This window comes from Hemitrygon akajei, chromosome 27 (genome assembly GCF_048418815.1).
Source record: "Hemitrygon akajei chromosome 27, sHemAka1.3, whole genome shotgun sequence".
NCBI classification, from domain to species: Eukaryota; Metazoa; Chordata; class Chondrichthyes; order Myliobatiformes; family Dasyatidae; genus Hemitrygon; species Hemitrygon akajei.
Genome location: NC_133150.1, coordinates 48,149,233 through 48,159,666, shown reverse-complemented (window position 1 = coordinate 48,159,666; position 10,434 = coordinate 48,149,233).

Sequence of the window (10,434 nt, the reverse complement as noted above, 5' to 3'; positions counted from 1 at the left end):
GAGTCCACAATTTTTTACTTACTGCAAATACTTAGTGAATAAATAACTAGTCAGTAAGGTCACAAAGGTATTAAGTTGACAAAACAATTCCAGTAAAAGGTATTTCAACACTGTAGACTTTTGGACACATGTCAAAGGCATATGCCCTGCTTCCTGCGTGGGAAATGAGGCTGTGTCTGGGAGTTATAATGGGTTGGGTTTCATGTTCTCACACTGGTCCTGAGATTGTTCCAATGGCGCAAAATTGTTCTTTAAAAGTCTTTGTGGCACTTACTTATCAGAAGCAAGATTCATTTACTGCTTGGTATCTGTGGCACTTTCTGATTTTAGGTGGATTTATACGAAGTTTTGTAACAATGTTGAAGTAATATTGAGGTGGTGGGGTAGAGATACGTTTCAACCAAACTTGCTGTAAGGCACTCCTTCCCTCTGCTAGCCTGCAGGTCACCTTGGGCAAGGTGTAGCACCTGCTTAGCCCTCAAATCAGGGTAACGTGAAGCCACTGGAGCAGGTGGTGGATGGTGCAGATCACAAGTCCTGGTTATACGACCACTGACACCAGGCAGACAATCTCTGAAGAGTATTGATAATGGCTGGGGTCACCCGTCTTGTAAAGACACTGCCCAGAAGAAGACAATGGCAAAGCACTTCTGTAGAAAGATCAGCGAAGAACAATCATGGTCATGGATGGAAGACCATGATGGTCCACGCCATACAACACGGCGTATAATGCTGATGATGATGTAATATTACAGATTTCTCCTGATAAATCATTCTGACTGGTTCACACAGAGTCTGGTATGGAGGCTCCCATGCACAGGATCGAAAAAGGCTACAGAGAGTAGTCGACTCAGCCAGTTCCATCTTGGGCACAACCCTCCCCACTGTCAGGGGTATTTTCAAGAGAAGGTACCTCAATAGGGCAGCATCCATCACTAAGCACCCTCCACATCCATAAGACATAGGAGCAGAATTAGGCCATTCGGCCCATCGAGCCTCCTCCACAAGTTCATTGTGGCTGATCCATTTCCCTCTTAAACCCATTATCCTGCTTCCCCCATAACCTTTCACGCCCTGACTAATCGAGAACCTGTCAACGTCTGTCTTAAATACACTAAGTGATCTGGCCTCCACAGTCGCCTGTGGGCACCAAATTCTCCTCCCATTCTGCTGAAGTGTCTCGGCTCGAAACATCGACCATTCATTCATCTTCGTGGATGCTGCCTGACCTGCTGAGTTCCTCCGGCGTTTAGTGTGGGTTACTCCTGATTTTCAGCATCTCCTGTGCTTATTGAAAATGATAATTAGTGCGACAGGGTTACGGAGCCGCGCAGGAAGAGGCCCTTCAGTCCCTGAGTCGCTTCTGACCATCAGACGCCCGCTTACACTAATCTCATTTCACACTGCCCTCATTCCAACAACTCCTCGAGGCTCACCAACCTGCCAACCTACACATCTTTTGGATGTGGACAGAAACTGTCAAAGTCACAGAGAGAACGTGCAGGCTTCACGCAGACAGCACCAGAGGCCGGGATTGAACTCAGTACACAGAGACTGCTTAAAAAGGAGTAACAAAGAAATATAATATATATATATATAGATAAAATACACTGTACTGTTAATTAAAGAGAAGATTAAAGATTCTTCAGTCCTGAAGAAGGGTCTTGGCCCAAAACGTTGACTATCTGTTCATCTCCATTGATGCTCCTGACCTGCTGAGTTCCTCCAGCATTTTGTGCATGTTACCTTGGATTTCCATCGGCATCTTTCTCACGTTTAGGATTAAAGATGAGCTTTATTTGTCATACATACATCAAACCATGCAGTGAAGGATGTCCTTTGCATCAAATCAAATCAGTGAGGATTATGCTGGGATTATCCAGCACCAACATAGCATACCCGCAACTTACTAACGCTAACCGGTAGGACTTTCGAACACTAGGGACAAACTGCCTACAGACAGGAGCAGGAACTGCACCCTGTGCAGTGATTGCTGGCACCTTGTTGGTATGCACCAGATGGGCCGAAGGGCTTGTAACTGTGCTGTAGAACTCTGTAACTCTATGAGATGCACTGTTGAAGGTATTCTGACCGGTTGTTAAGGATGCAATATTGAGGCTTGCTAAAGCACTGGTGAAGCCTCACGTTGTTTTGTGAGCAGTTTGGGGCCGCCTAATTAGGAAAGGATGTGCTGAAACTGGACAGAGTTCAAAGGCGGTTCATGAGAATGATTCCAGGATGGAAAGGGTTACCATATGAGGACCAATTGATGGCCCTGGGCCTATACTCACTGAAAGTCAGAAGAATGATGATATCTGTTATTTGTCAAGTGGGGTGCCGTGCACAATCCTAATCTGATGAAAAATGGACGTGGGAGCACGGAGGAACATCTGAAAATCTCCAGGAAGGCCTTCTTCGTTGCTGCTGCTGTTGTGAGGTCTGGGTCTCTACTGAAAAGAACAGGCCCCCAGTTCTCGGAGTCACGTTGCCGATGGCCATTGGCGGGGGTGTCGTAGCGCGCTCGGCAGAGGATGGTTCTCAGAGAAACTGTGCCGGAGGCTCGGAGGTTCGATGGACTTGGAGTCCACAGCAGTCGGGGTGCTTTCACTGTGTGCTGTGTCTGCGAGGCTGGGTCCAATGGAGCTTTCACTGTGTGCTGCGTCTGCGAGGCTGGGTCCGGCGGCGCCTTGGAAGTCCATAGCGGACTTCTGCCACCTGTGTGGGATGACGAGTCTATTGGGACCCTGAGGACTTGTAGAAACTGTGTGGTGGCTTCTTTCCAACTTATAGTCTTTTAACATCTTTGGACTATTTTTACTGTGCCCATGGTCTGTTTTTTTTTGGATCAATTACGGTATTGTTTGCACTGTTATAACTATATGTTAACTATAACTATATGTAACTATGTGGTTTTGTGTAGGTCTTGTAGCTTTAGTTTTTGGTTTGTTGGGTAGTAGAGTTGGTCTCCTGACTTGGTGTGTCTGGGTAGTCTGGTGCAAGAAGCAAGGATTTACATTCTTGGACCACTGGGATCTGTTTTAGGGTAGGGATGAATTGTACAAAAGGGACGGGATGCACCTTAATAGGCGGGGGACCAGCATTCTGGCAGACAGGTTTGCCACTGCAACACGGACGTGTTTAAACTAAGTAGTGGGGGGGAGGGGATGAACTGGAAATATAAGGATGGAGTTAAAGGGAAAGTGAAAATAAGAAAAGTTAAAAAGGACAACAGAATCAATGGAGTAGAAAGCTCAAGAAGAGATCATACAGTATGGCCAAGTGAAATAGGAATTGATATGAAAGGAGAGGGGAGTACCGAATTAAAAGTATTAAATATGAATGCACGAAGTATAAGGAATAAAGTAGATGAGCTTGAGGCTCAGTTGGAAATTGGCAAGTACGATGTTGTAGGAATAACTGAGACATGGGTTCAAGCGGACAGGGCCTGGGAAATGAATATTCAAGGATATACATCTTATCGAAAGGACAGACTGACTGGCAGAAGGGGTGGGGTGGCTCTGTTGGTGAGGAATGATATTCAGTCCCTTGCAAGGGGTGACATAGAATCTGGGGATGTAGAGTCAGTATGGATAGAACTGAGAAATTCTAAGGGTAGAAAGACCCTAATGGGAGTTATCTACAGGCCCCCAAACAGCAGTCTGGATGTAGGGTGTAAGTTGAATGAAGAGTTAAAATTGGCATGTCGCAAAGGTAATGATACAGTTGTCATGGGGGATTTCAACATGCAGGTAGACTGGGAGAATCAGAATGGTACTGGACCCCAAGAAAGGGAGTTTGTGGAGTGCCTCCGAGATGGATTCTTAGAACAGCTTGTACTGGAGCCTACCAGCAAGAAGGCAATTCTAGATTTAGTGTTGTGCAATGAACCGGATTTGATCAGGGACCTCGAGGTAAAGGAACCATTAGGAGGTAGTGACCATAATATGATGTTTTAACCTACAATTTGAGAAGGAGAAGGAAAAATCGGATGTGTCAATATTACAGTTGAACAAAGGGAACTATGGAGCTATGAGGGAGGAGCTGGCCAGAGTTCAATGGAACAATACCCTAGCAGGGAAGGAAGACAGTGGAACAACAATGGCAGGTATTTCTGGGAATAATGCAGAAGGTGCAGGATCGGTTCATTCCAAAGAGGAAGAAAGATCCTAAGGGGAGTAAGGGGCGGCCGTGGCTGACGAGGGAAGTAAAGGGCAGTATAAAAATAAAAGAGAAGAAGTATAACATAGCAAAGATGAGCGGGAAACCGGAGGACTGGGAAGCTTTTAAAGAACAACAGAAGATAACAAAAAAGGCAATACGCCAAGAAAAAATGAGGTACAAAGGTAAACTAGCCAAGAATATAAAGGAGGATAGTAAAAGCTTCTTTAGGTATGTGAATAGCAAAAAATAGTTAAGACCAAAATTGGGTCATTGAAGACAGCAACGAGTGAATTTATTATGGGGAACAAGGAAATGGCAGATGAATTGAACAAGTACTTTGGATCTGTCTTCACTAGGGAAGACACAAACAATCTCCCAGATGTAATAGTGGCCAAAGGAACTAGGGTAAAGGATGAACTGAAGGAAATTTATATTAGGCAAGAAATGGTGTTGGATAGACTGTTGAGTCTGAAGGCTGATAAGTCCCCGGGACCTGATGGTTTGCATCCCAGGGTACTTAAAGAGGTGGCTCTAGAAATCGTGGACGCATTGGTAATCATTTTCCAATGTTCCATAGATTCAGGAACAGTTCCTGCTGATTGGAGGGTGGCTAATGTTGTCCCACTTTTCAAGAAAGGAGGGAGAGAGAAAACGGAATTATAGACCGGTTAGCCTGACGTCAGTGGTGGGAAAAATGCTGGAGTCAGTTATAAAAGAGGAAATTACAACACATTTGGATAGCAGTAGAAGGATCAGTCTGAGTCCGCGTGGATTTATGAAGGGAAAATCATGCTTGACTAATCTTCTGGAATTTTTTGAGGATGTAACTACGAAAATGGACAAGGGAGAGCCAGTGGATGTAGTGTACCTGGACTTCCAGAAAGCCTTTGATAAAGTCCCACACAGGAGATTAGTGGGCAAATTTAGGGCACAAGGTACTGGGGGCAGAGTACTGACATGGATTGAAAATTGGCTGGCTGACAGGAAACAGAGAGTAGCAATTAATGGGTCCCTTTCGGAATGGCAGGCTGTGACCAGTGGGGTACAGCAAGGTTCAGTGCTGGGACCGCAGCTGTTTACAATATACATTAATGATTTAGATGAAGGGATTAAAAGTAACATTAGCAAATTTGCTGATGACACAAAGCTGGGTGGCAGTGTGAAATGTCAGCAGGATGTTGTGAGAATGCAGGGTGACTTGGACAGGTTGGGTGAGTGGGCAAATGTATGGCAGATGCAGTTTAATGTGCATAAATGTGAGGTTATCCACTTTGGTGGCAAGAACAGGAAGGCAGATTACTATCTAAATGGAGTCAAGTTAGGAAAAGGGGAAGTACAACGAGATCTAGGTGTTCTTGTACATCAGTCAATGAAAGCAAGCATGCAGGTACAGCAGGCAGTGAAGAAAGCTAATGGCATGCTGGCCTTTATAACAAGAGGAATTGAGTATAGGAGTAAAGAGGTCCTTCTGCAGCTGTACAGGGCCCTGGTGAGACCCCACCTGGAGTATTGTGTGCAGTTTTGGTCTCCAAATTTGAGGAAGGACATTCTTGCTATTGAGGGAGTGCAGCATAGGTTCACAAGGTTAATTCCCAGAATGGCGGGACTGTCATATGTTGAAAGATTGGAGCGACTGGGCTTGTATACTCTGGAATTTAGAAGGATGAGAGGGGATCTGATTGAAACATATAAGATTATTAAGGGATTGGACACACTGGAAGTGTGGCAGGAAGCATGTTCCCGCTGATGGGTGAGTTCAGAACTAGAGGCCACAGTTTAAGAATAAGGAGTAGGCCATTTAGAACAGAGATGCGGAAAAACTTTTTCACCCAGAGAGTGGTGGATTTGTGGAATGCTCTGCCCCAGAAGGCAGTGGAGGCCAAGTCTCTGGATGCATTCAAGAGAGAGTTAGATAGAGCTCTTATAGATAGCGGGGTCAAGGGATATGGGGAGAGGGCAGGAACAGGGTACTGATTGTGTATGATCAGCCATGATCACAGTGAATGGTGGTGCTGGCTAGAAGGGCCGAATGGCCTACTCCTGCACCTGCTGTCTATTGTCTTGTTTTGTCTGGTGGATTTGGAGCTCCTTTCTGGGGAACGTGCTAAGATGGTAGCGTGATATTAATATGCAACAGCCTCTCCAGACTCTGGATTTGGGGGTTGCCAAATGTTATGTGGATTTTCTGGTGTAGTCTGTTTTGTCGTGTGCTTTTGTGATATCATTCTGGAGGAACTTTGTTTCATTTTTTAACTGCATTGCAGTTGTGGTTTCTAAATGACAATAAACTGAAATTCAATTCAATTCCAAAATTCAATTCAGTGAGGGGTTCTCATTGAAACCTATTGAATGTTGAAAGGCCTTGATAGAGCCGATGGGGATAGGATGTTTCCTATGGTGGGGGAAGTAGTGGACTAGAGGGCACAGCCTTAGAATGGAAGGAATGGAGATGAGGAGGAATTTCTTTAGCCAGGGAATAGTGAATCTGCGGATTTCGTTGCTACAGGTGGCTCTGGATGTCAGGCCACTGGTTGCATTTAAGGTGGAGAGGTTCTTGATTAGTCAGGGCAAGAAGGGATATGGGGAGAAGGCAGGAGACTAGGGCTGAGAGGGAAATGGATCAGTCATGATGAAATGACGGAGCAGACCTGGTGGGCAAAGCTCTGCTCCTATATTTTATGGTCTTATGTATTACGTGACGGTAGAACACTTCCAATGCACAGGAACACAAGAGGCTGCAGGGAGTAGTGGCCACAACTCGGTTCATCTTGGGACAGCCCTCCCCAGCACTGACAACATCTAGGGGAGGTGCCGCATCAGGAAGCATCTATCACCAAGGACCCCACCGTCTGGACGATGCCCTCTTCTTGCTGCTGTTGAACATGGGGCACAGAAACTCGAAGCTCCACACCACCAGGTTCAGGAACAGCTTAAACCATCAACTCCATGAACTGGTTTGCAGATCCTTAAACTTACTTCAGCATCAGAAAACCACAGACCACCCCTTCCAATACCATGGAATTGTCTACGATTGTGTCTTTTATTTATACTGAAGTCCAGCTTTTAATAATAATGATAACTTTATTTATATAACCCTTTTCATACTTTAATATGCAGGCTTACATAGATTGTAAAGCTAAATCAATGTGATCATAAAAATACGACATGAAATGAAAAATCATAAGTAAAGACAAACATTATATAGAATAAAATGTAATCAAATATACCAAATTATATAAATATGATCAACAGCAATAGTACTGTATAAGTAGGCCAAATTAAAAAGTAGGTTTTTAGAATTTTTTTGAAATTTACCACAGTTCCAGCCTGGCGTATCTCACTAAGAACTCCCATCACGTGGGACATAGCCTCCTCCCTTTGCTACTATCAGGGAGGAGGTACAGGAGCCTGAAGACACACACTCAATGATTCAGGAACAACTTCTTCCCCTCTGCCATCAGATTTCTGAATGGACATTGAACCCATGAACACTGCCACATCACTTTTTTTCTCTTTTTGTATGACATTTAATTTAACCTTCAAATTATGTACATATATATAATCTTCTTACTTGCAGTTCTTTTTATTATGTATCGCAATGTACTGCTGCCACATAACAACAAATTTCACGACATATGTCAGTGATATTAAACCTGATTCTGATTCTGGTAGAGTATTCCAGATTTTTGCAGCATAAGAGCAAAAGGGCACATCACCATTTGCTTGGTTCTACGACCACGAAGCAAAACAGTATTCGTGGATCTAAGGTTACGTTTAGATGTAATGGATTAGACACTCTAAAATATGAGGAGGAGCAAGATTATTCAGCGCCTTATGTACAATTGAATATTTTTAAATTGATCCTAAAGGACACAGGCAGCTATTGTAATGATGCCAAAATCGGTGTAATGTGTCAGATTTTCTTTTTTTGGTTAAGATTCTTGCATTTTGAACAAGCTGCAGCTGATTTATATCTTTCTTAGGCAGTCCTGAAAAGAGTGCGTTACTGTAGTCTAATCGACTAAAGACAAAGGTGTGTATCAATTTTTCTGCATCTTGAGACGTTATAAGAAATTGAACTCTTGCAACATTCCTGAGGTGAAAGAATGCAGTATTAGTAACATGGTTAATATGTGATCTGAAATTTAGCTCAGAGTCAATAATTCTTTACTTCTGGCTTGATTTGTAAGGCCAGATGATCAAGTATTTTTCCAAGATTCACACTTTTTTTTTTATTGCTACCAATAACCAAAATAACTTGACATGAAAACCTCAGTAATGAAAAATCTTTATATATATATATATATATATATATATATATACACACATAGATATGTATATATACATATATGTGTACAGTATATGTGTGTGTGTGTATATATATATATATATATATATATATATATATATATATATATAATCTTTCTCAAACAACTTTTGCCCAAGCTAGGACATGCACGGCAAGACCTCATAAAGGAAACTCTGCACCTAGAGGGTATAAGGGGGGTAATTTCAAAGAGGATATGAGGGACAAGTTTTTTATTACACTGAGTGGTGGGTGTCTAGAATGTGCTTCCTGGGGTGATGGTTGAGGCAGAGACTTTAGTGACTTATACGTGATGTTTAGATAGGCACATGGATTTGAGGAAAATGGAGGGATGTAGGCATTGTGTAGCAGAAGAGATTCGTTAGCCATTTGATTACTGATTTATTTAGTTCGGCACAACATTGCGGGCCGAAGGGCCTGTTCCTGTGTTATACCACTCTGTGATCGATGTTCTATAAGCTGCTTCAATAATTTAATGCAGGGGCCATCAGGAAGATCCACAGCTTCAAAGTAAGCTAAACATCGATGTCGGAAATCGGGAAGAAGTATGCTGGAAGCGCTGAGCCAGTCAGGCAGCAGAGTTAATGCTTCAGAATGCTGAGGCTTCATCAGGCATTGGTCTGATTGCACTTGGAGTATTGTGAGCAGTTCTGGGGGCCCTTATCCAAAAAAGGATGTGCTGGCATTGGAGAGGTTCCACAGGAAGTTCACGAGAATTATCCTGGCAATGACAGTGTTAATATACTGTATCAGGAATGTTTAATGGCTCTGGGTTTGTATTTGCTAGAGTTTAGAAGAATAAGGGGGCATCTCATTGAATCCAATTGAATATTGAAATGCCCAGATAGAGTGGATGTGGAGAGGTTGTTTCAAATATTGGGGAAGGCTAGGACCAAAGAGCACAGCCTCGGAATAGAATAACGTTCATTTAGAACGGAGATTAGGAAGAATTTTTTTAGCCAGAGGGTGGTGAATCTGTGGAATTCATTGCCAAAGGTGGCTGTGAAGCCAATTCTTTGGGTATATTCATTCATTTCTTCTTTCCAATTCTCCCCTCTGTTCTAAGTTGAAACACGCTTGTGTCCAGACTTGTCCCGGTTCTGGTAGTTTATCAACCTGAAACATTAACTCTGTTGACATAAGAGATTGGAAATAACGTGTAACACACACACGCACATGCACACACAGTATGTTGAGAGGGAAATGAACTGTCAACGTTTGAGGTTGAGACTCTTAGCGATTTTCTGGCTTTCTAAATGTTTCCAGCCTCATCTAATTTTATCAGACAATTTAAGGTAGTTTAGACTGACAGTGTAATAATCCAAAGAGTTGAATGAAGTGTCAATATGGACATTTTCCTCAGAAGAAAATGAATCCCCTCCCAGACTCAGACTCAGTAATGAACATCAAACCATGGCAACTGGTTGTACTTAATTGTACTCAACTAATCCAAATGAGCACATCTACAAGGAGCACTACCCCAAGAAATCAGCATCCATCATCAACAACCCCACCATCCAGGCCACGCTCTCTTCTCACTGCTGCCATCAGGCAGGAGGCACACGAGCCTTAGATCCCACACCATATTCAGGAACAGTTATTACCCTACGATCATTTTTTCCAAATTCTATTGTATTTCTTTATTTTATGTAAATGCCTGCAAGGAAATGAATCTCAAGGTAGCACATGGTGACGTATATTTGGTAATTATGGAGTATTTGGGAGCTGGTGAAAATGGCATTTAAATAATCATCTCTAGATAGGCTGAATATTCTTTTTCCATAAGTGAAGTCTTTGGACATCAACAACTGAAATAAAAGAGAAAACATTGGAAACACACAGCAAGGCAGTCAGCATCTGTGGAGAGAGAAACAGGGTAAACGATCCCGTTTTATGAACCGCCACCAATATTGTGCACCAATACTCTGTTTCCCTCTCCACTGATG